The following is a 25,162-nucleotide window of genomic DNA, read 5'->3' on the forward strand; positions in this document are numbered from 1 at the left end:
ATTTACACAAAGCATATTGCAGCGCTCTGTTGATGTCCTGGGACACACTGCGATGGAATAAACTGCGGCGCACGTCTGAAACAAAGGTTGGGAATTAAGACAGATCATAAAATTGAAGTCTTTCTAAAAAAAAGGCCTACCCTTACAGCAGACGCAGGTAACTGATGATAGACTAGGTGAAACAGGTACAGAACATACTCCCTAAACCTAACACCCAAACCATTTACCCAAATATTGTTCTTGGCAAATCAAAGCTAAATTGGTCATTGGAGCAGCTGGAATATCTTCTCCCGGCTAGGTCATCATCGGGTACCCAAACTTCACCACGTGGTTCAATTGGTAAGCCAAGGAGTATCACAAACAACGCAAAAAATGGACCATCTCCGGACAACATTAAGTATCGAGAGCCACTGCGATATCTAAAACTTCTAGATGCGGTTGCCGTATGTGCAAAGACTCTTAAAACAGGTGCATCTAATGCCTTGCATTAAAGCCAGAAAGGTATTTCGTTTATAACGAAAAATTCAGCCTTCAGGCTCAAAATACAAACGTGAGATTGTCATTTACGGATATTTTTGATCATATTCAGCCTATTTCTGAACACGACGAATTTATATTTTGAAGTTTGTTGAAGTATCCTTTTAAAATATTTCCATACTACAAAGCACATTCATTTCGAGATCTTTTTCGTTAACCACCGTCTACACTATACTCCGTTTCACCTTAGTCAGGGTGCAACGGATGCTACGAGCCATCAGAGCAAATCCAAAGCCGTGCGAGTGTCATGTGTCCTTAGAGAGCGGGCGCAGCGACACGTGTTATGTGCTATGTTCAAAGAGCATGATTGGCTGGGATTTCTTTAGCATCCGCTGCATCCGGACATAGGGTTAAACAGTAATACCATGCAGCCAAATCCTACCAGGTGAGAAATAAGGGCCTCATTTTGTTTCCTCATATGCACACACTTAATGAACAGATTCATCACCCATGCTAGTAGATTTTTTAAAGCTAATCCATTCAATTGTGCTCAGCGCCAAGTATCACGGCAATGCAACACAGAATATGAAGGCTGTATTTAAGCATCACATCAGTAACGCAAATTTATATACTGTAAAAGACTTGATTTTCGCGAACACCTAATTTTCGCGAATTTCGCGGATCGCTTACAATCCGCGAAAAATAGGTCCCGCGAACAATGCGGGTAAAACGTAAACACATTGGAACCTATATTGAGATCCCACCGCGTCGCGAAAATTATAACCCGCGAATTATTCCAAAACTTCAACTTTGACATAAATCGCGAGATATTGATCCCGCAAAAAATAAGTCGTTTACAGTATTTTTTTAACTGCAGCCATTCACCATTTTCTTTAATGTCACTCATCACCAGACGGTTACTCACAATTTAAAATTAATGTACAGAAGCAAATGGAATTTCAGATGCCGTACAGCTTACTGTTAGATATCTCAAATTTAATTTACATAGTTTGCACACACCTATCACATGAACTGAGTCGGCACTAATTTGGTTGCAATAGAAAGCTAGCTGGATTGGGACTTCCGCTAACAGTCAATGAAGGCTAAGTTCTAAAGCAGGTTTACCTTGTTCCTTCGATTCTTTAACACCATCCATCCTTTCAACAGTCTGGTAGAAAATGTCTGGCTTTGGCTTGCCCTCTGTCAGTTCAAGGGCGGTCGCCCAGTTTTCTGAGGCAATTTAAAAAAAAAAGCTTTGCTTGGCATCAATGCTTGTGATACGATGAAACTCAGCAAAAATCTGAAATAAAAATAGTTGATCATTAGTCAACCTATAAATCGTAAACTACCCTGTAGAGAAGCATGGACGCAAAAAAATCCAATTTTATTATGAGAAACAAAATCGTAATTGCAAAAATGTCAGTGGAATAAAAAAAAGACTCGTGGTGCTTGCTTTCGCCATGGAGGATGTGGCAGTTAATAAGGCTATGGTATTGTTATCAGTCTTTTGAGAGTAATTTGTTTCAAGCACATTTCAGTATGCTTGTGAACACATTTAGTTTTGCCCGTGCTTCGACAAATGCTAATAATACTTAGTTTAAAATAAACAAAGAAATAAAAACAAGTATGAAGTACCCCAATTCTCCACATAAGCCAACTAATGCAGAATGCCTAGTGTTTTTGGTTGGCCAGTTTCCATCAGATGAATCTCAGCTGCACCAAATCTGGCGCAGCAGGAGGAGCCTCCCAAAATATAAAGCTATTTGCTCGGTTTTCTAGCCAAAAATATAACTAAAACGCAAGCATTTTCTTATAATGCTGCTATACAAAAGGCAAGCAGGAACTGTCCTATGAAGATAATTTTTCTAAAGGCATGTTGAACTTGAATAATTTCCACTAAATTGAGTAGCAGGGCAAGGAAAGTGTGCTTGCTCTCTTGTTCTGTTGAAAACTTCTAACAGGTTGGCATGGCAGTGCCATTTTAAGCCTTGTTATCACTTTGGGTATGCTCTCAGATCCAGCCAGCTGTCGATCATAAAACTGATGCATGCTTTCTGCACATACTCATGTGCACGACGACAGGGTCACGTAATTAAATACTTGTCCAGAGAGCCCCTAGTTTCTGCCAACTCGTAAGCTGAGCCCTTGGAAGGAAATTAATAGCTAAAGACGAACAACGGCCTCATTTACTGCAAATCGGCTGAAAAAGAGACGTGCAATTCAACAAATGGTAAATTGCCCCTTTTTTATATCTTCTGCGTCATGAAGCCTTACGATGATCTCACAAAACAGGGCCGGTCTTGGTTTTCCCTCAGTCACCATGAGAACAGTTGGCTGGTTTTCTGAGGCAACATCCAGAAATCGCTCCTTTGCCTCGACGCCAGTACTAATAAGAAAAACACTGCAAAGTTCTGCAAGAAAAATTATTTTCACATCTTCAGACTACTTGAAGATATTTGTAAACTGCTCTTTTTAAAAGAAAAAGCGAAAAAACATGGTTTATTAGCTGTAACAAAATCATAAATGATGTCAGTGGGATAAAAACGGAGACCCATCATGGTACCAGGCTTCACCATGACAGAACTGACGCGCGTTTATACCAGGATTGGAGCCGCAACCTTAAAGCAGATTCGCGCGTCGGGACACACTTTCCCCAACCGCGTAACCGAGCCAATGAGATCTACCCGCGGAAGCTCCCATTCGCTAGCAGCGCGAGTGCACCATAATAGGGGTGGTTGTGGTCTTACCAGCGTACTTACTGCTCCTAAAAGCATGAGAACCATCGTTGTTAGTAAGCAGCATATTACCTGGTCAGTGAGTTTAGGGCTGAATAGTCGTCTACGATGTTGGCGATGGAGGGTGTATGCTGATGTACCTTCTGGGCCCAAAAAGTCCTCTCCACGGCATATTTCACCATCTCCATATACGTAGCCGTTTCCCACCTTTCTCTTCTCATTGCGACCATGTGGCCGGCTATGAAATTTCAATCTTCACTCGTGGGCGAGGATGCTTGCACCTTCCGAAAATTAGAGGGAACGAAGTAAATCGACCTTGAACATAGTAAAAAGATTCCGAGATTACGAAAAAGAAAGGACAGGCAGACACAGTCTTAATTAACTAGCGCCCGCTCGTTTTCGCCCTAAACTTCTCTTCATAAATCAACCCTTTCCATATGTCTGTTCTCCACCTCCAGTCGAATATTTTTTCTACATCACCAGTATTTCTCTGATAACATTCAAGAGACAAAGGAGCCTACAAGCCCGAAATCAATAGTTTAAAGAGTTCAATAATTAGATACTACTCAGTGCAACACCTCCTAGATCGCAAGGCCTTAGGGTTGGTGGATGCTACCCCCTCTCATAGGTCATCGCAAGACAGACAGGAAAAAGTGCTGCATTGGCATTCAGCTGAAGCACGTATTCTTACCAAATGATCAGGAGTTCTAGGCCAATTCAAATATAGCACTGTCCACTTTGTACCCTGCACTGAAATATGATAATCGACAAAGAAAATCAAGTGCTAAGGTATTGGTATTTAGGAGGTGTTAGGCCAACTCAAAATTAACGTGTCCTTAATATGAAGCTAGAGCAACATTTTGTGTCGTGATGACAACTGTTCATGGCATGTGCAAATTTATGTTTACGTGACTTGTTTTTAGTTTTGTTTGTGGCTACTTCTGTTCCAAAATGACGATGCTATGTGGTATCAACTTCTGTTTTATGCAGGATACTGTCATAAAGCATAGTGTCTGTCATAACCATAATTTATTAATGCGAGATTGAATAACAGTCAATACGAGAAAATTGCACCCTAAAGGGCCCCTGAAAAAAGAAAACTATTTTTTAAACAGTTTGTATGGGACACAAGTGTCAAAAAATAAATTTTACGCAAGACATTTTTTTTTTTTTTTTGCAATATTGACGGCGCGAGATTAATTCCAAATTCTGCGCGCAAAGTCCATGACGTGACGGAATGGTAACACGCAATTTCCCCCCTCAATATAAGGGAGTTTTCGTAGATCGCTTTCGCCGTCCCGCAAAGCTCTCCGCAACACGCTACACTACCCGGGACTCTACAGTCAAGGCCATGGGCGCGCAGGCGCATTAGCGGCTTTTTCGTTGGGGAGGGCTTATAGCGGAGTGGGAAACGCGGCCTACAAAAACTCCCTAATATTGTCATAACGTTTTTCCACCTCAACGCGATGGCCAAGGAAATCCACCCTCCTCCCCGCACCCGAAATGCCGAGAGAAAAACAAGTGGAAAGGACGTGACTACCGACTCAATCGCGTCTCGCGCAATAATTATTTTAGCAGTGACCCATGACCTGTTGTTTTTCTCTGTTTGTTGTATATTTAATACTGTTGACTTGTTACTATACTACTATCTTTAGTTTATGTATGTCCCTCTCCCCCTCTGTGGTGCCTTCGGGCCCTAAGGGTACTTTCAATAAATAAATATTGCTCTCAAAAATTATTATTTTTATTCGCGTAAAATTTATTTTTTGAAGGGCGTGTCCTAACAAGACTGTTTGAAAATCCTCAGAGCCGAAAGCAATGAAAATGCTCAGACCCCAAAGCAAACACAACTATCAAAATACAACAAGCATACAAAAAAGAAAAGAACAAATTAAACGAAGTTTACAAGAGCAGCTTTGAACAATACAAAACACATTTCAAAGCCACGAGCACAACATAAGTGATAAACAGGATGAAACCAAACTCCGAAGTGAGGATCTCAAAAGCAAAAGTATTACAAGGCAAAACACCTGCTCGCTGGGCTCTATAAACAAGTGTTTCGTTACAGCGTTCAAGTTCAATTCCAGTTTGGTGATTCCCGATTGTGGTTGAAACTATAAACCGTGCAGTAGAGCCGACCGGCATCGGCCGAAACAGGGAGGGCCGAAAGACACCCGAAAACCCGCAGAGAAAGTAAAAACAAAAAGTAAGGCTTAACAAAACGCGCGCGAGCACGACTTCGCGGTACCGCTCAATTTCGTCGACACGTGCTCCTACAATGTTTCGTCGATTTTTTTTCCTTTATTTTTTTTTACCACGGGGATTTTCATTTATTTATACATACTGCCGGCTGGCATTTGGGAGCCAAGGCAGGAGAGGGCACACAGGGCAACACACAGGAAGAAAACCACATTGCACGCTAGTGAAGGAAAAAGCATCTAGGAGTGCACATCTAAGAAATAACGCTGTAATAATGAGGCAAAGTCCTGAACGGACAGGACATTGGTAATATGAGCAAAGAGACTATTCCATTCGTTAATGGTTCGTACGAAAAAGTAGTTTTTTAAACTTTGGGTTTTCCTGTAAGGTACCACAATTGTGTTGGAGTGCTTGTGTCGTGTGTGACGGGATGTGTTAAATCGCATAAATCTGTCGAATGAAAGGCGAGATGAGTCATGTACAATGATATACAAAAGTCTTAGACGATTAATTTTGCGCCGGATCGAAAGAAGCTCAACTTTCGACCTATTGTACAAGTTAGTGATAAAGCTAATTCTTCTGTATTCGTTGTAAATGAAGCGCTGTGCTTTTTTCTGTACCCCCTCGAGTCGATCAATATTAAGTTAGTCGCAGGGTCCCTAATAGTATCCGTGTATTCTAAAAGAGGTCGTATTACTGTCGTGTAGATTGCAAGCTTCGTTGCAGGGGTACAGTGCTTCAGCCGCCTCTTCAATAACCATAGCTTTGCTGATGCCTTCTGAGCAAAGTTGGTTTAATTTCGTTCGCAGCAAGCCTACCTCAACTAAAGCGGACTTGCCCAGGCTACTCTGATACGCCACAAATGAATTCACGATCGCCGCTTTCGAACGGTCCGCACTACGTGCTGAAACCCCTCGTTCCGCTCGGGAAACTAATATTGATTGAGTATTGAGCGTAAGGGCGAAACTTTACTCTCGTGGCGCGAACTCGCGCCAGGCCTCATACGAACCGCCACGGTTTCGTCAAGCTGGCATTTCCTTGGTCGGCGGTACCTTCACGCCGACGACTGAAGCGATATGTGCGGAACGATGCTTTCGATGAAGCGTCGCAAGGTTGGTCGATGAAACGAACACGGGAACTTTTCGGTGAACCTAACTCGCATTAAAACGCTGCTGCGTCGACGAAACGATCCGCCGGTGTGACATCGTTTGTTCGATGAACTGATTGCCGCCGGGCATAGTTTCAAAGTACTAGGCCTCGTTTGGGGGTGGAGGGGCACCGTGAGAGCACGCAAGCGACGAGGGGCACCGGAACCAGACGGCGTGCAATTTTATTGCTGCAGAATCTGCATGATTCACGCTACCAGGAAATCCTTTCGTGGTTCCATGATATATTTGGCTCATATAAATGTCCAGTGGTCTGGCGACGGCCATGGGTGGTCCCGGTACTCAAGAGCGGCAAACCCGCCAGGGACTTGTCTTACCAGCCGCTGTCCCTCACCTCATGCGATGCCAAGCTCTTCGTGTGGCTGGTACACGCCCACTTGATCTGGCGGCTGGAAGAACACCACCTCCTCCCGTTAACTACGACTGGGCTCAAGTCCCGCCTCTTCACTCAAGACAGCATCCTGGCCATTGTCAGTGCAGTCCAACATGCTGCAACTGAACTGAAGTCTACCGTGTCGGCGTTTTCTGACATCCAATGCGCCGTCGTCAACGTAGAACCGACATCAGTCCTGGCCCAACTAAACTCATGGGGTGCAACGGGAAGAGTTCAAAGCTTCCTCATGGGTTCCTCTTGAACCGTTCAATTCAAGTCAAACTGTGCAGCACGCTCAGCAAATGAAGACCTGTGCTCCGCGGTCTACCCTAGGGCAGCGTTCTGTCGCCTCTACATTTTAACATTGCCATCGCAGGTCTCCCAGCCGCTCTTCCAAACGCAAGAATCTCGATGGACTTCTCGATGTACGCGAACGACTTATTCATCTGGGTCTCTGGCTTCCATCAAGGCTTTCTTCGAGGGCTAAGGTCTTACGATTTCCGTCCACAACTCGGAAGCCACGGTCTGCCCAGGAAGGAATTGCGGGTTGCAGTGAATTAAGCTCCAACTGAACTCCCAGCCCCTGCGCCTTGTATCGAAGCAATGCTTTCTCGGCATTATACGTGAGAATCGCTGCGAGTGGAACCACCAAGGCAAGGCCTTCACAGCTTCCATCAAATTTTCCTGGAAAGCTGTATGAGGGGTTAAAGGGAAGAACCGGGGCAACTCTCTCTGATTCATGTTGACCTTTCAATTTTCATCGGAAGGGAGCCCATTCGTGCACAGCTTACCATATATTGACCTTCTTCCCAGGCAGCGGAAAAACTCACACGGCAGCGCCGTGCGGGCCTGCGAACCTCGGCAGCCGTTTCAAGAAGCGCAAGAAACGAGAGGGTGTACAAGGAGGCCCGGTCGCTTCTTCGCACCTTCAAGCCTCCCAACGTCTTTTGCTTCAGATCATTCGCCTAGGAGAAACTCACCCGGGTCAGGCCCCGATTATTACGCTCTGAATCTGCACTCAGTCCAAGCTTAGCCGCGTCGCCAAAACCCTTCTTGGGCTTGTATGGGAACTTCCCCGGTTTTCCAATCCTTATGGCAGGACATGCCCTTGTGAGGCAGACCTGTATTTAGCAGAATTCATACCCGAAGTTCGCAAGAAGGCTAACACACCCTCTCTGGTTCTCAAGGCAGCTGCCGAAGAACAAATGGCAGCAAGGTAATCTCGGCACCTTCACATATACACGGACAGATTGGCGAACCGGGTTCGGTAAAGCAGCATGGCAGCTTTTCACATTCCGGACTTAAAAAAGTACTGTAGCGCCCGCACAACTTTAGGTCTGTCGTCCATTACCGTCGAACTTGTTCCGATCACGGAAGCCCTCGCTACAACGAAGTCCTTGCCTCCACAACCAATCGTTGTCATCACGGACTCCCACGAATGCGTTGAGCATATACTCATGCCTGGTTCATGCCCCATTGCCAACGAGGTGAGACAGGCAGCCCGGAAGCTGAAAGAACATGGACACTCCATCTCGCTCCAGTGGATCCCCCTCCCAAGTAGACTTCCACAATAAGGAGATCGGGGACCGCATAGCCACAGGTGCTAACACCCTTACTCCTACGCTCGGGGCGCCTTGTTATCCCAGACAGTGCCACCAAGTTGTCCGGGCCTTCTTCTCTGAGCTCTCTCCCTGGGACGGCTCAAAACGGCCACCTTGCGTGATTCAAGGGTTAAAAATACGCCGCGAGACTGCTCTTCTACCTCAGGGCAGGGAGCGCATTCCAAGGGAGGCTCCTCCGCCGGTTTGGGCATAAGGACGCTATTCCCTGCCGGCGGTGTGCGGTCACCGATAACGAGGCTTACGTAATCTGTGGATGCTCTCTACACGACGAAACTCGGGAGACGTTTCTTTCCGCACTATCCTCACAACACATCAGACCAGCGGCAGCATCAGACGTGGTTTATCTTTAAAGTCCTAGATATAAAAAACAGATTATACAGTCCCTCTTACTCCGTTTCCTAAGAGAGACTGACCTCGCCAAGCACCTACGACATCCCCTCCTATTCTTCTGCAAATATTCATAAGTCCAGCCCCGACTCACCGTCTTCCTTAGTGGGCCATGAATGGTACTGGCTTCTTTTGCCCCCCCCCCCCCCCTTACACTCATCTAAACACCATCATTTTCCCCTCCCCTCGCCTCAGGCGCAACAACGATTGCACCTTCGACAAAGCTAACCCTACTCTCACCCTACAACACGCCCCCGCCCCCTTGCAGGGGGGCAGCCTTTTGTCAATGCTCGATCGAGCTGTCACGCCGCCTTCAACGCCCGCGACGCTCATACCTCTGTTTTTGTTTTAGGCACAAGTTCGTCCTATAAACCGCTGATCTTTCTACTGCATTAACTGTCCTTCTGGTTGTCATTTATAACAGTATTTGTTTGTCCACCGAAAATACTCCTACGCAAAACCTCTCCGGTTTGGATTCATGGACACACGAGCGCAACTTACAACTGTATTGAGGAAACCTTTGGAAAACATACAAATATATCATCGATTTCAATGCGTCCACGCATGCGTCGTGTCACTATCACACGCTCGTCACAGAAACTTATCGAGAAAGCGTTTTTCAGCATTATACAAACTTATCGAGGTATCGCACACACATAGGTCGCCTTTCTTTTTGATAAAGAAGGCTTCCAACAGCTCACGTGCTTTTTGTCCCTTACTTCCACCCAAAATTGCGATGTCAGAAAAACGTGGCTCACACTTACAGTTTCTGCAGTGCGCAGGTTGCGTTGATATGGGTATCTCACAGAATGCATTTGGGTATACATATATTTACTTGGCTTTCCGAAGTCTTACGAAGTGAAAGTGAATTATTGGTTCGCATATTTAAAAAAAATGTAAACTTTTCGCAATTACTGTTGGTGTTTATTGTTAGTAAAGTCGTTTGGTATGCAGTTTTTTAAGCTTTACAGATTTTTTAAATCCTTAAAAGTTATACTAATTCGGTTTGTGCACTCGAGTTACATGTCTAGGGGGCACTAAATAGAGGGCATATTGTCACAAAAATTTGGGGTAATTAAATGAAAGAACTAATTTTTAACTAGTGAAAATAAGCATGTGGTTATAATTAGAAACTTGCTAAGCGTAATCGAAAACCACTAAATCTCTAAACTTTAAGACGTTGAGCGCGTCAGAAGCGTAGTATTCCGCTAATGTTACCACTCTTGCGGTGAATAAGCGCGGAGGATAACAGACGGGACAACCGTGGGGGCACATTATCGCACCAGTAGCTTTGCTCTGCTGCGCGAGAGGCAACTTCATTGTTTCGCTGTGCTTCTCACGCGCTATACGTCTTTGTAAAATTGACTCGTCTAATGGTTTCACATGGCACTCCGCAACTTTTTAACTAAAATCATGTTTATTTTCTACTGGAAAAAGTTAAATAAAATATCCTAGTTTATTAACCGAATTAACATAACGTCTATCACCCTATATTATGTCCCCCGGCCATATAACATACCTGCATATTCCGTATCAGTGTAGCTTTCACGGTTTTGTAAACAAATCTGCAACCTTTAAAACAACACTCTGAGTATATATATGTTTCCGAAAATAGAGAAGGCTCACTAGGACTACCTTAAAGTGGTACAATACTCCAAGAACTACGATAAACCTACCATGTAAGCAATAAAAAAAATTCCTTGGAATGAGCGGCTACTTCGTTCTTTCTCAAGCACAAGAAAACCTGAGTGATGTCACTCTTTTAGAGGCCGGGTGTGTGCCTTTAGGAAAAGTACACACAATTTCAATGGCCACGTGTGCAACCTTTTTATCTTAACTTTGTAACAGCCCCCCCCCCCCCACACACACACACAAAACCGGAGCGCATCAGGTTCAATTGCTAATATCCGTTCTCCCTGATGACCTTTTTACCCGATCAGCAGAAAGGATAAAACAAAACAGCCCTATTTCTGCGGTAAATCAACAAGCCGGAGGGTACATAACCTCTCAAAAGAAAAATCTAAGCCATCAGCACAAAAGCGACAACAAGGTGATATTTCAAGGGCCTACCCTTATACTCCATTATTGACAATGACTGTCATCAATTGCTTAGCCAGGGCTCATTTCCTCTCTGTAAATTTAGCACCAAAACTATTTCGATCCCCCTGCTATCTAGTTCTGAAAACATGAACACCAATCTTGCTTTCAAAAAAAAACATAAATACCGACTGACGTTTGTTGCGAAGGCCGTGTGAAGGGCACGGCTCCTAACGCATTCTCCAAGTTTCTTAAGCACGGCAAGGGTGCTTGGAACGCGTCTTCGAATGTTGTGTTTGTCATCCCATTCCGCACACGCAGCGAAAGTGTTTCCGAAGTGGCAACAAACGACGTCAAAGGAGCTGGCCAGTGACGTTGTCGGATGTAGCTATCCTGGTGGTTGGTGCTTGAAGTTCCGGCAAGAAGAACAAGCGAACGCGAGTGTTGCTGCCACCCCCGCGTCCCAATTCATGGCTACCCATACTTTCGTGGACTGTTCAAGCTAGAGAGCGACCTGGCAGCTAAACAGGCGTCTGCCATATTTTTCGCCACTCCTGAGCCATTACCAGGACCGTGGCAGCCACCAACATGACACATCCATAAGTTCTTTTTCCCGAATCAACATATAGGATAAAACGGAACGGCCCTATTTCTGGAGTAAATCAACAAACGGGAGAGTGCGTAAATCTCAAAAGTAAAAAACTACGCCATCAGCACAAAAGCGACACTAAGGTGATATTTAAAAGGCCTATCCAATACTCCCTTGTTAACAATTTGTGTCATGAACTGCTTAGCCAGTGCTCATTTTCTCTCTGTAAATTTAGCACCAAAACTATTTCGATCCCCCCACAATCTAGTTCCGACAACGCAAACAGCATTCTTGTTTAAACAAAAAAAAAAAATAAAAAAATACCGACTGACGTTTGTTGCGAGGGCCGTGTGATGGGCACGGCTCCTAACTCCTTCTCCAAGTTTCTTAAGCACGGCAAGGGTGCTTGGAACGCGTCTTCGAATGGTGTGTTTGTCATCCCATTCCGCCCACGCAGCGAAAGTGTTTCCGAAGTGGCAACAAACGACGTCAAAGGAGCTCGCCCGTGACGTTGTCGGATGTAGCTATCCTGGTGGTTGGTGCTTAAAGTTCCGGCAAGAAGAACAAGCGAACGCGAGTGTCGCTGCCGCACCCGCGTCCCAATTCTTGGCTACCCATACTTTCGTGGACTGTTCAAGCTAGAGAGCGACCTGGCAGCTAAACAGGCGTCTGCCAAATTTCTCTCCACTTTTCTGCCATTACCAGGACCGCGGCAGGCAACAATGACACAACTATATGCCATTTTCGCCGGATCAACAAATAGGATAAAAGAAAGCAGCCCTATTTCTGGGGTAACTCAACAAGCGGGACGATGCGTAATCTCTCAAAAGAAAAAAACTACGCCATCACCACAAAAGCGACACTGAGGTGATATTTCAAGGTTCTACCCAATACTCCCTTATTGACAATGTGCGTAATCAATTCCTTAGCCACGGCTTATTTCCTCTCCATAAATTTAGCACCAAAACTATTTCGATCCCTTTGCAATCTAGTTCTGACAACGCAAACACCAATCTTGCTTAAAAAAAAAAATACCGACCGACATTTGTTGCGAAGGCCGTGTGAAGGGCACGGCTCCTAACGCATTGTCCAAGCTTCTTGAGCACGGCAAGGGTGCCTGGAATACGTTTTTGAATGGTTTGTTTAGCCTCCTACTCCTCCCACGCAGCGAAAATTGTCTCTAGGTGGCAACAAACGACGTCAGAGGAGCCGGCCTCTGACGTTGTCCGATGTAGCTATCCTGGTGGTTGGTCCCCGAAGTTCCGGGCAAGAACAACATGTGAACGCGAGTGTATCTGTCGCCCCCGCGTCCCAACCAGTGTTGTACGGAACGGCGTTCCAAGGAACGGCGTTCCTGGAACGCGTTCCTTTTAAAAGGAACGAAGGAACGATGCAGTTCCATTTTTCATCGGTGGAACTGGAACGCGAACTCGTTACATTTTTACTGGAACGGAAATAGTAACGGCGTTCCTTTTTTTCGTCTAGTGGAATAATTTTTATTTTATTTCGAACAGATAATTTTAAAAATTCCAAAACAATATCTTTACGAAGTGCAGGATCTCGTTACCTTTTTGGCTACTAATCTCAGATGTTTTTTGTGGTCCTCGCTTGCTAACAGTTTCGGGTGCAGGAGAGCTGGTGGACATTGATTCTTTTTTGAGTGCCCGAAACTATGGTACAAAAAGCAAGGCTTTTAGTTGTAGGAAAAAACGAACAAAGAGGGTTGTTTCAAACTCAGCTACTTTCTTTGGTTCCACGAGTCCTCATACAACCAGAAATCTAAGGCCGACTACAGCCACTTGTGAACTTCCATAACGAGACCTACAGTTACAACAAGATCACAGATTGCCAGACATCGAACGCACTTTTGTATCCCGAACATTGGTCGCTTAAAAGATACACACACAAAAAAATCTTTATTTCTTCTCTTGTCCCCCTTAGCGAAAACTAATACGTTTGAAATATACCACATTCTAATTTGAGTGTATTTGAAATACAGTTCATAATTGTAAGTACACGAAAAATATACCGAAAATATAAACTTCTTTTTGTTTACTTAGTACTAAAATATACTTCTAAAAATCATTTTAAAATACCTTTACTTAAACTACATTTGAAGTTCCCTTCATGCGTTTTGAAATATGTAAATACTAAATTAATAGGCACAAAATACCTTTCACGTATATTTCATGAAATATGTATTTAATTCATGCAAAATATACTCCAACCCTAAAAAAATGGAGCAATCAAAAATACGTGCAGAATACTCTTAAAATACCTGAAAATCGTAAATACTGTTGTGTTATACTCTAAGTACCTTTTGACTGCAATACTTTGGTAGTTTGACTTAAACTACCAAAATATTGAAAAGCTCCCCTTCTGAAGTTCACTTCAAGCAGATATGGAACACACTGAAGCGCCTAAATACAACATTTGATTAGTTTGTCAATTGAATTGCGCAGCATCGCACTGATAAATCAGCCCAGTTTATGTTATTGTTTCCTTTTTTCTATCAAGAACACACCTGATCAGTTCCTTGCACACCAATCACAAACGGGGTTCGGGAACTACAACCACAACATTTGCTGATGCTGGAAAGCTTCAGCAGGTGCTGTGAACAGATATATTTGGCGTGGCTTTGTTAGCACAATGTTAGTTCACTGAACGTGTATACTCACCATTGTACGTGATGTGAATAGTGACTTTAATACAGTGACATTAACTACCATATTAAATAGTCAAATACTAAAAAGGAAAGGCAAAACAACTACTGTAAAATATTTATTTTTCGCGGGCTCAATATTTCGCGATTTAGGTCAAAGTTGGAGTTTTGAAATAATTCGCAAATTCTAATTTTCACGACGCGCTGGGATCGCAATATAGATTTTAATGTTTTTACATTTTGTCAGAATTGTTCACGGTACCTATTTTTCGGATTTGTAGGCGATTCGCGAACTTTGCGAGAATTAGGTCCACACGAAAATAAAGTCGTTTACAGTATTTTAAAGTGAAGAAACTGCCTTGATTCGCTTCGTCCTGAGTGGTGCTACGCAGAGAAGCAATAACATGTATTTGATGAGCGGTTTGTATGGATATTGTTTTAGGGACTGTGCCAAATTGTTATTAGTTGTACCAATGCAGTTTAGTAAGAGATATCGTCCACGAACTTCAAAACACTGTTTCCCCTTTGACAGACTCCCGAGGATAAGATCGAATACTTGGAACCTTCATAAGCGCAGAGGTGGTCACCGAAAAAATGATTACCTTCAATATGTAGGCTATATAAGGCTCTAGAGCAGTCAACGAGACTGTGAATCAGCGGTTCAGTGCGTCATGGTGTTTGTGTTTGTGTAATTTTCTAATGTAGCTTTGTGAGATGTATTTAGTAGTGCCTTCAAATACCACAGGGACACCATTTGCTGACAAAATCAAAAAAAAAATTGTGTAACCGGTTTTTAATGCACAAAATGGCATCTTGAGTGTGAAGGAAATAATATTTTTGGTATGTTTAAATAATTTTTTATTCATCTTTATAATGTATTTTGAATACCTTACGCGCGTATTTCGAATGCGGCCAAAATAATACAGAATAAATACAAAATGAATATTCGTACTAAATATATTTCAACTTCGTTTGAAGTACGGCCTCTTTTTGCTAAGGGCCCCCACCTTCAAAATTAACAAAGCCAACCTTACAAAGAAGTATGTGTAGCTTTTAAGACTGACCTTCCAAAAGACCTACCCTCTCCTCTACCTGCTCGTCTTGCAGACAGCAACATTGAGAAGGAACTGTTGTTAAGTTCGAACAAGGGACTTTGTTCAAATGAGGCGTGTGAGTTTGTTGTAAAACGCTCGTACAATGTTGGGTAAAACTACTTTCGGCTGGTTTGAATCGTCCACTACAAACATGAATATGGTTAAAAGCTGTGATTTTTAACTATATACCAACAAATGAAACCCTGCTTCCGCTTGTTTTTTTCCCCTGTTGTCCTTCCATGACGACATACAAACTCGTATGTTGACTACTAATGGGATGGATAAAAAAAAACTCTGCTTGATTTAACTAAATATGGTAATTAGCAAAATACAAATGTAACGTATACGTAACGATACGTTCCATTTTTTTAAACTGTAACGGGAACGAGTTCCCTTTTCACAGATGTAACTTGTAGCGGGAACGCGTTCCAAAAATCAGAAGGAACGAGGAACCAGCTTTCGTTCCATTCCTTGAGGAACGTGTACAACACTGGTCCCAGCTCATGGCTAGCCGTACTTTCGTGGACTGTATAAGCTGGAGAGCGAACATGCAGCTAAGCAGGCGTCTGCCACATTTCTCGCCACTCCTGTGCCATTACCGGGACCGCGGCAGGCAACAACATGACACATCTATATGTCCTTTTCACCGGATCAACAAATAGGATAAAACAAAACCGCCCTATTTCTGGGGTAAATCAACAAGCGGGAGCGTGCGTAACCTCTCAAAAGTAAACGCTCCGCCATCAGCGCAAAAGCAACCCTAAGGTGATATTTTATGTTCGTACCCAATACTCCCTTATTGTCAATTTGCGTAATAAATTCCTTAGGCACCGCTCTTTTCCTCTCCGTTAATTTAGCGCCAAAACTATTTAGAACCCCCTGCAATCTAGTTCTGACCACGCAAACACCGATCTTGCTATAAAAAAAAAAATACCGACTGACATTTGTTGCGAAGGCCGTGTGAAGGGCACGGCTCCTAATGCATTGTCCAAGATTCTTGAGCACGGCAAGGGTGCTTGGAACACGTCTTCGAATGATGTGTTCAGCATCCTATTCCGCCCACGTAGCGAAAGTGGTCACTCATATCTCTGTCAGACGGGCACCCAAAAGGACCTTTATGCCAAAGGCCTTTATTATTTTCATATGACCTTTACGTTCAGCCGTGCCCACTGATCTCTATGACGATTGCTAGATCGTGTTTGCCCGCTCCGCGAATGCGGCGACTGGCGGCCGTCTTTTTGGTAGAGTTATATTACCTCTAGCCAAGGTACAACTCCTGCAGCCTCTATCATCCACCCATGGCAGACAGCGTTTTGGCAGGTGTGGTTAACGTTAGTAGGACCAACTCAGTTCTGGAACTCCGCTCCGGAGGGGGGTCCCTTTGCGTGGCGCCTGTTAGAGGGCGCGCGCTCCGCATTAATACTCGCTATCATCATCATTGACGGCGCTCTTGTGGCCGTTGCGTCTGGCCTACTGAGCTTACGGATGTTCATGGCGCTTTTTCTGACAGTAGCAGACGACTTTCAAATTGTTTCGGCTGCAGTTGGTAGTCATCCGCACATCTACTATTACAGTATGTACAAACATGCCCTGATTGTAGCCGCCGGATTGTGGCGCCGACGAATTTGGGTTGTTGGAAACGCTTCGCGCTGTCAGCACAGCTAAAGCAGCAGCATTTTACAATAATGCAAAGCGTATGCCAAAACGGCTGTAGCGCTTTTCATGCTCAATTTGTATTTTTTACTGGCGAAAGGGCAAAAATAACCAAAAACCATACTTAGCCCCGAGAAGAGTCGGGACTCGCAAGTAGCCGCGGAGCAGTAGCAGACGAAAACACGTGGTAATGCGCCAGCAGCGCCACTTAGCTGCGAAAAAATCGGACACTGTTTCGGACCCCCTCCAATGTACAGCGTCTATGGGAAGTTCCATAACGGAGTTTATCTAGTAACGGTGGATGTGGTGGCAGGCTGCCGTCAAAAAAGGGTGGGTGATATTTGGTGCTTGATTGAAATTGCTTCACGAGACATGCTTTTAAAACCCGGCGTGATCGGTAGCCCGATCTTTGAGGACCCGGTGAAAGTTTCACGAAATCGCAGCACCGGAGAAAAGCAGCACAGCACGCATCGAAAGTCGCATCGAAAAAAGCATCGAAAGCAGACGCGGATGCGGAGCCTGCTTTCGATGCGAGCTGCGCTGCTTTCCCTTGGTGCTGCGCTTTCGTAGAACTTTCGCCGGGTCCTCAAAGATGAGGCTAGCGTTCACGCCGGGTTTCAAGAATCTGTTTTGTCGTAGAACTTCAATCAAGCACGAAATGTCACCCACGGTACTGTGTACTAGATCTACGGCTATTTTATGGCACCCTGCCGCCATTGCGCTGTCCGCCATATTACTATGATGGCTAGAGATAATATAACTCTACCAAAAAAATGGCCGACCGTGGCCGTATTCCCGTCTATAGGCGGAGCTGGTCAAACGCGATCCAGCAAATAGACCCCTTTCGAAATACTGCCCCCTGTTGGCAGCGGTCGAATCCCTGCACAATGGCGAACTTAAACCTGAACGTCACGGCAGACTGAAAAAAAACCCACCCACAGAGAAAGGCGATGAGCGCAGTGACGTTGCACTTTAAACGCCGTTTGATTGGCTCGTCGGCTCGTAATGTTGGCCGCGCTCCGACGCTCGCTATCTAATCGAGTGACTTGCACGTTCCTCGATGCAGTTGTTCCACCATTGTGCAGTGGTTCCGACCTCTTAATAAATGGCACGCGAATTTCGAAAGGGGACTATAGACATAAAGATCAGTAACCGTGCCAGACAGAGCAAGCAAAAGTCATTCAGACGATGTTTGCAGCGATTGAACTCTCGTAGCTCGGTTCAAACGCATATATTATGTTCACGCCAGAAAAGTAATATTCTGGCGATATAAATATTTTCTAAAGTTTTCCTGAAGCAAACTGTATATTAAAGGGCAACTCCGCTTCATTTTTGATATTTAGAAAACTATGTAGCCCTCTTCAGTATCATATAGGAAGACCCCATGTCAAATATTACGATCTATTCCGTCTATATATTTAATAAACTGGCCAGCGAACCTTCAAGCGAGCCAAGTCGCCGAAATCTGCCAACTCTAGCGTGCGGCGCGAGGCGCAATCATCAGCGCAGTCAATGCCACGGAGTTGGAGCGGCCAACGTTGAACCACTACGTCAGAGGCATGCATACTTCATTCTCACGTTTTGCTTGTTTTTACTTTTCAGAGCGAAATTTAACGATGACGTCATGAGTTTCTCCTCCCGGTGTTGGATGACCGGGCGTTCGCGTGATCACCGCTGCCCTGCGCGCTTATCGGTCTGTTTCTCCGCTCCCCTTCTCCTCTTTCGTCTTCTCCCCTTTCCCCTCTCCCTCGGGCCATCACCGTCTATGCCATGGAAACGACCTGCCCGCGTCCAAAAAAAGAAAAGGACCTGCCCGCGTCGCGTGTCCTGTTTCTCGCTCCCTCCCGAACGCCACAAGACCACGTGGTTCGACGTGAGGTGCCCATGACTGTGACGACCCGAGACCAATGTTGCCTGACGCAACCGAAGTTTCGGTTTCGGTATCTGCTGATGTTTAAATTAGGACTACACAAATATTATTCCACATTTCGCGAATCCGAAGACGTAGAGTTGTTGAGTATTACTTTGTGAATGTGAATCACATGGAAGCCTAAATTTTTCGAAATTGAGCGGAGTTGCCCTTTAAAACAAACAAAACAACGAGATTAGTCGAGTGCTTACAACAAAGTCCTCTGCAATCTCAAGCAAAGTGGTTTTTCGGCGATTAGCGGCTACCCTGGGCGTCTCCCGTTTCGGTCTTTCAGTTCTAACGTTGCTCGTGCTCTGTCCTTTCCCTGCTTCTGCTAAGCTTTTGCCTTGTTCGGTTCGGTGTCGTGCTCGCACTTGAGGTTCATCGCACGCGTCGGAGGTTCTCCAGATGATCTTCCCAAATTCGTATCAGCGCCCAAGTCGCCTGAACCCTCCGAAGGAAGCGCGGCGACCCCTTCCTATTCGTGGACGCTCCTCCGTCGTTCGACGTATCGCACGACGCGAGAGTCAGATACAGAAATATATATGTAAAAAAAAAAAAAGAAGACATTAGCTATATACAGTGTGGATAGTAGTATAAGTAGAGAAATAAAAGCTAAATCACAGTGGTTGTATTGAAAGTCGAGAGGAGGAAAACCAAAATACGGAAACGGACGACGCGAGCAGGCGACGACGAGGCCCATTCGATAGCTGGGGCCGTGAGTACAGAAAACTATCCGTAGAGCGAGGTTTGAACAGGATATACGTGAAACACGCTCTTTTTCAATAATAAAAATATAAACGCATTGATTTTAGATATCGGTACGATCTTTTATTTCAATTTGCGTCTCTAGTGTAGACCGCTGCTAACGAGAGTAGGCCTTTAGCAGCCGTAAAGGAGCTGCGGGAACTCAGGTTCACGAAAAGGACCTTTACGCTAAATGTCGTTTGAGTTGCCGTGGCACTGCCTAAATTACATTTACACTAAAAGTGCTTTGGCCTAAAGGCCCTTTTCGGTGCCCGTCTGACAGGGGTATAAGTGGCAACAAACGACGTCAGAGAAGCCGGCCTGTGACGTTGTCGGATGTAACTATTCTGGTGGTTGGTCCTTGTTAAGCGAAAGCGATTGTCGCTGTCGCCCCCGCGTCCCAACTCATGTCTTACCATACTTTCGTGAAGCCTTCAAGCTAGAGAGCGACCATTCAGCTGAACAGGCGTCAGCCATATTTCTCGCCACTCCTGCGCCATTACCAGGATCGCGGCAGCCAACATAACACATCTGTATGTCCTTTTCACCGGATCAACAAATAGGGTAAAACAAGACAGCCCTATTTCTGAGATAAAGGAACAAGCGGGAGAGTGCGTAACCTTTCAAAAGAAAAAAACTACCTCATCAGAACAAAAGCGACTCTAAGGTGATATTTCAAGGGCCTACCCAATACTACCTTACTGACTATTTGTGTAACCAGTTCCTTAGCCAGGGCTCATTTCCTCTCTTTAAATTTAGCACCGAAACTATTTCGTTCCCCCTGCAATCTAGTTCTACAACGCAAACACCAATCTTGCTTTCTAAAAAGAAAAAAAAAAAAGCAAATACCGACTGACATTGAATGCGAAGGACGTGTGAAGGGCGCACGGCTCCTGACGCATTCTCGAAGCTTCTTGAGCACGACAGGGTGCTTGGAACGCGTCTTCGAATGGTGTGTTTAGCATCCTATTCCGTCCACGCAGCGAAACTGGTCACTAAGCGGCAACAAACGACGTCAAAGGAGCCGGCCTGTGACGTTGTCGGATCTAGCTATTCTGGTGGTTGGTCCTTGAAGTTACGGCAAGATCAACAAGCGAACACGAGTGTCGCTGTCGCCCCCGCGTCGCAACTCATGGCTACCCATACTTTCGTGGATTGTTCAAGCTAGAGAGCGACCATGCAGCTAAACAGGCGTCTGCCATATTTCTCGCCACTCCTGTGCCATTACCAGGACCGCGGCAGCCAACATGACACATCTATATGTATTTTTCACCCGATCAACAAATAGGATAAAACAAGACAGCCCTATTTCTGGGGTAAATCAACGAGTGGGAGAGTGCGTAGCCTCTGAAAAAAAAAAAAAAAAGAAAACTACTCCATCAGCACAAAAGCGACACTAAGGTGATATTTCAAGTTCCTTCCCAATACTCTCTTATTGGCAATTTGTGTCATCAATTCCTTAGCCAGGGCTCATTTCCTCTCTGTAAATTTAGCTCCAAAACTATTTCGTTCCCTATCCAATCTATTTCTGACAACGCAGACACCAATCTTTCTTTATAAAAAATGAAAAGACGAAGTAAACACCAATTTTGCTTTCTAAAAAGAAAAACAAATACCGGCTGACATTTGTTGCGAAGGCCGCGTGAAGGGCACGGCTCCTAACGCATTCTCCAAGCGTCTTGAGCACGGCAAGGGTGCTCGGAACGCGTCTTCGAATGCCGTTTTCAGCGCCCTATTCCGCCCACGCAGCGAAGTAGCAAGAAACGACGTCAGAGGAGCCGGCCTGTGACGTTGTCGGATGTAGCTATCCTGGTGGTTGTTCCTTAAGGTTCCGTCGAGAAGAAAAAGCGAACGCGAGTGTCGCTGTCGCCCCCGTTTCCCAACTCATGGCTACCCATACTTTCGTGAGCCCTTCAAGCTAGAGAGCGACCATGCAGCTGAACACGCGTCTGCCATGTTTCTCACCGCTCCTGAGCCATTACCAGAACCGACGCAGGCGACAAGATGACATGTCTATGAGGGCATGATGCGGAAATCCAGTGACCACATTTCATTTGAGGATGCGCTAAGTACCTCTTGGAAAAATACGTTCCAGACACAACATACTATGTCCGTCATGTGGTCAGCAGCTAACACCTAAAGAAAATTAAGACATTCAAGGTTTTTTTTTTTTAATTTTCTGCCCCAAAAAACTCTTCCGACGCAGTTCCACGTGTCTGGGACCCTGCAAGCCGAACCTGGAATTGATCGAAAGTTATTTAGTTAGCGCGGTTAAAACGTATTCCGCACTCTTAGTTACTTTTCTATGCAAGCCATAATTCGCTGGATGTACAGTCGGCACGGAATGAAACGCGAACAGTGGGTGCATGGTTTGCGCTAGATACTGCACCACCTGAACCAGATGGGAGCTGCAAGAAGATGGCTCCTCCTTCGATGTGTTAGACTCTTGCTCAGTGCATTCAAACCTTGGGTGTTGCGTCTCTAGGTGACTCAGCGTGGGTCAAAAACCATGTGCTCCATGTTCGCGTTTCATTCCGTGCCGACTGTACACTGTGCGACACTGTTAGCGCGAAGGTGTGAGCGCCATATGTTTTGATTTCTCCTTAGAATCGTAAGTCTGTCATCAAACCCATGTGGAGCACAAGTTCGTCTGCCTCTTGATCAAGGGTTACTTACGATAATGCAAGAAGAGCGCCGGGCTCTTATTGGCTGATAGAAAAAAAAACAAAAAAAACTAGTGGGTAGACCTCAAGTGTCCAGCATTGAGGTCTGCCAAATATCCATTCAATCAAACCCAATCAGAGCTGGGCATCGTTTTGATATCGCCGTAACTCTTGCGTAAGAAGCAGACGGATTGCTCTCCGCACAGACACCATCTCAACTCGGTTACGTCACGCCGCGGTTGTGACGCTTCAGACGCATTTCTCTTCTGGGGATGTGGGCGGAAGTCGCAATGGGAGCCGAGCATTCCGGTGTTGTTTTGGATGAAACCAGACTGAAATCTGCCTTTTTGTCGAAACACCGAAACTGAAGATGCACCAAAAAAGACGGCAAAGGTGTCAAAACAGTTTTCCCGAGCTTTCTGCCTGCACGGCTTGTCTGAGTACGTGAATAGGTAACGTGTAAAGGCAAAACCAGGCGCAGTCGGATCACGATTGCTTCTACGGGAAGAACTTTGAGTGGAATTCACGGATATGTGTTATTCTCAGATATATCTGTTTTTTTTTGTTCTGACATGAAGGCGAGAAAAGCGTCAAAGTTTTCGGACCATCCGCGGACTGCGTTTCAATGCGTCTTTAAGTTCAAATAGCCGTTCGATCGTTCAAACAGTCATCTGAACTTTCAAACTCGTCTGCTTGATCAAACGGTCACCTGTTCGTTCAATCGACAACGGCCCGTAGAAAGCACGTTGACGCGGAAAATACTGTAAGAAGTAACTCTGGGCATTCAAATATTCTAAATTTGAAGGTTGTTTTGGGTAAGTAGGTTCGGTGTAAAAAAGTGAAAGCCGTTTCCAACTCCCTCTAACGCCGAATTAGAGCGCAGCTCTTGAGGAGGAGGAGGGATGGGTGCTGAAACGGGGGAGGTGGGTCAGCTGACCGGGGGGGGGGGGGGGGGGGTCACGTGAACTTGGGGGGTCACGTGACGACATCAGTGATGTCACTGATGACGTCATCAGTGATGATGACGATGACAATGCGGATGTCGGTGACGTCGTCACTGACGTCACTGATGGCGTCATCAGTAATCATGACGATGACGATGCGGATGCCGGTGACGTCATCAGTGACGTCACTGATGACGTCATCAGTGATGATGACGATGACAATGCGGATGTTGGTGACGTCATCAGTGACATCACTGATGACGTCATCAGTAATGATGACGATGACGATGCGGATGCCGGTGACGTCATCAGCGACGTCACTGATGACGTCATCAGTGATGATGACGATGACGATGCGGATGCCGGTGACGTCATCAGCGGCGATGACGCAATCGGGGGTCACGTGACCTCGGCTGGGGGTCACGTGACCTTGGGGGTCACAACCTCGGGGAGGGGCTCACGTGACCTCACGGGAGTCACGTGACTTCGGGGGGTCACGTGACCTAGGGGGTCACGTGACCTCGGCGGGGGGGGGGGGGGCTCGCGTGGTGCATTATTGGACATTTACCATAATGCACCGCGCGGTTACGCCGACGGCGACGCTGACGCCGACGCCGACGCCGACGCCGCTCAAGCCGGAAACGGGCGCCTAAGAGCTGCGCTCTAAAACAGATACAATAAGATGTTGATCAATGTTACCGGTGGCAATCACCGAGTTAGGCCTGATTCACATGATCGGATTCTGCTTGCCATTTTCAGTATCAACATAGAAGATCGCTCTTACTGTCCACATTTCTTATACAGCCCGACTGACCTCATGACCTAAAAGAGGAAGCAGAATCTCATATCATGTGAATTAGACTTTAGTGTCCATCCTGCTGCGTCCAGGCGGAATGAATCGCCGTATGTCACATTATTCACGCAGAGTATGGTGGTGTAAAGAGCCATGTTTATTTCGCTGAGGTCACTAAAGTAGGCAGACATCGCTAAAGAATACGTATAATAAACAAAGGACGGGGACTAAAACCGACCCAAAAAAAATCTGACTCGTGTGGCTTGTTGATGGGAGACGGTGCGCTCTTTGCCCACACCCCATTGCGCATGCGCAGCGACGGTGGCATCCGCTAGAGGCGCTCCTATTTGTTTGTAAACGTAAGTTGGAGTACACTAGAGTAGTGGAAAGTGCTCTCTGTGTCACTTCTCTAAGCGGTAAGGTGTAGAGCCCTCCAAGACTCTTTCGATGTAAATCGCGAAAAAACGCCTATGACGTGTTTGCATTAACAGTTGTTAAGGCAGAGTGATTGTCCGGGACTTCGAGTACGGCAGGGAGCTGAGCCAGAGCAGAACCGTTTTCACGAACGGTGGGAGCCGGGTGTCTCGGAAAGAATGCTCTCTTTATTCGACATTTTGCACAAGACGTTGTTCAATACTTCGGAGAGCACACCGCGAATGAACTCGCGGCTCCTTAAACCTGCAAAAAGTCTTTCCGCAAGGTAAAAAAATCCTCCTCGCCACCCCTCCCATTTGCTCCTCTCCCACTGCAATATTGATGGAGGCGAACTCCTTTTGTTGAGGCTGGATGCGCCGGGATAAACTTCCAGCTTACCCGGCACCAAGATGCAGATACAAAAGGAGTCCCCCCGCCGTCAAGATGAGAGTGGGAGAGAGGGAAATGGGTAGCGGGGCGAGGAAAGTGCTTCTACCTTGCGTAAAATTATTTTATGTGTCGGCTTTTAAGTAGTGTTCATCTTTCCCCTGGAGTCTATACTCCAGGGCAATTTTTCTTGGCAATGCAGTGGACGCGTGCCTGTACATTCCACCGCATTGCCAAGAAAAGTTGTCGCGGAGCATAGTTAGGGACTCCCCGAAAAGGAGAGGAGGCAGTGAACAATCTTGATGACGTCG

Source organism: Ixodes scapularis, unplaced genomic scaffold, assembly GCF_016920785.2.
Source record: "Ixodes scapularis isolate PalLabHiFi unplaced genomic scaffold, ASM1692078v2 PGA_scaffold3__209_contigs__length_174095766, whole genome shotgun sequence".
In the NCBI taxonomy this organism is placed as follows: Eukaryota; Metazoa; Arthropoda; class Arachnida; order Ixodida; family Ixodidae; genus Ixodes; species Ixodes scapularis.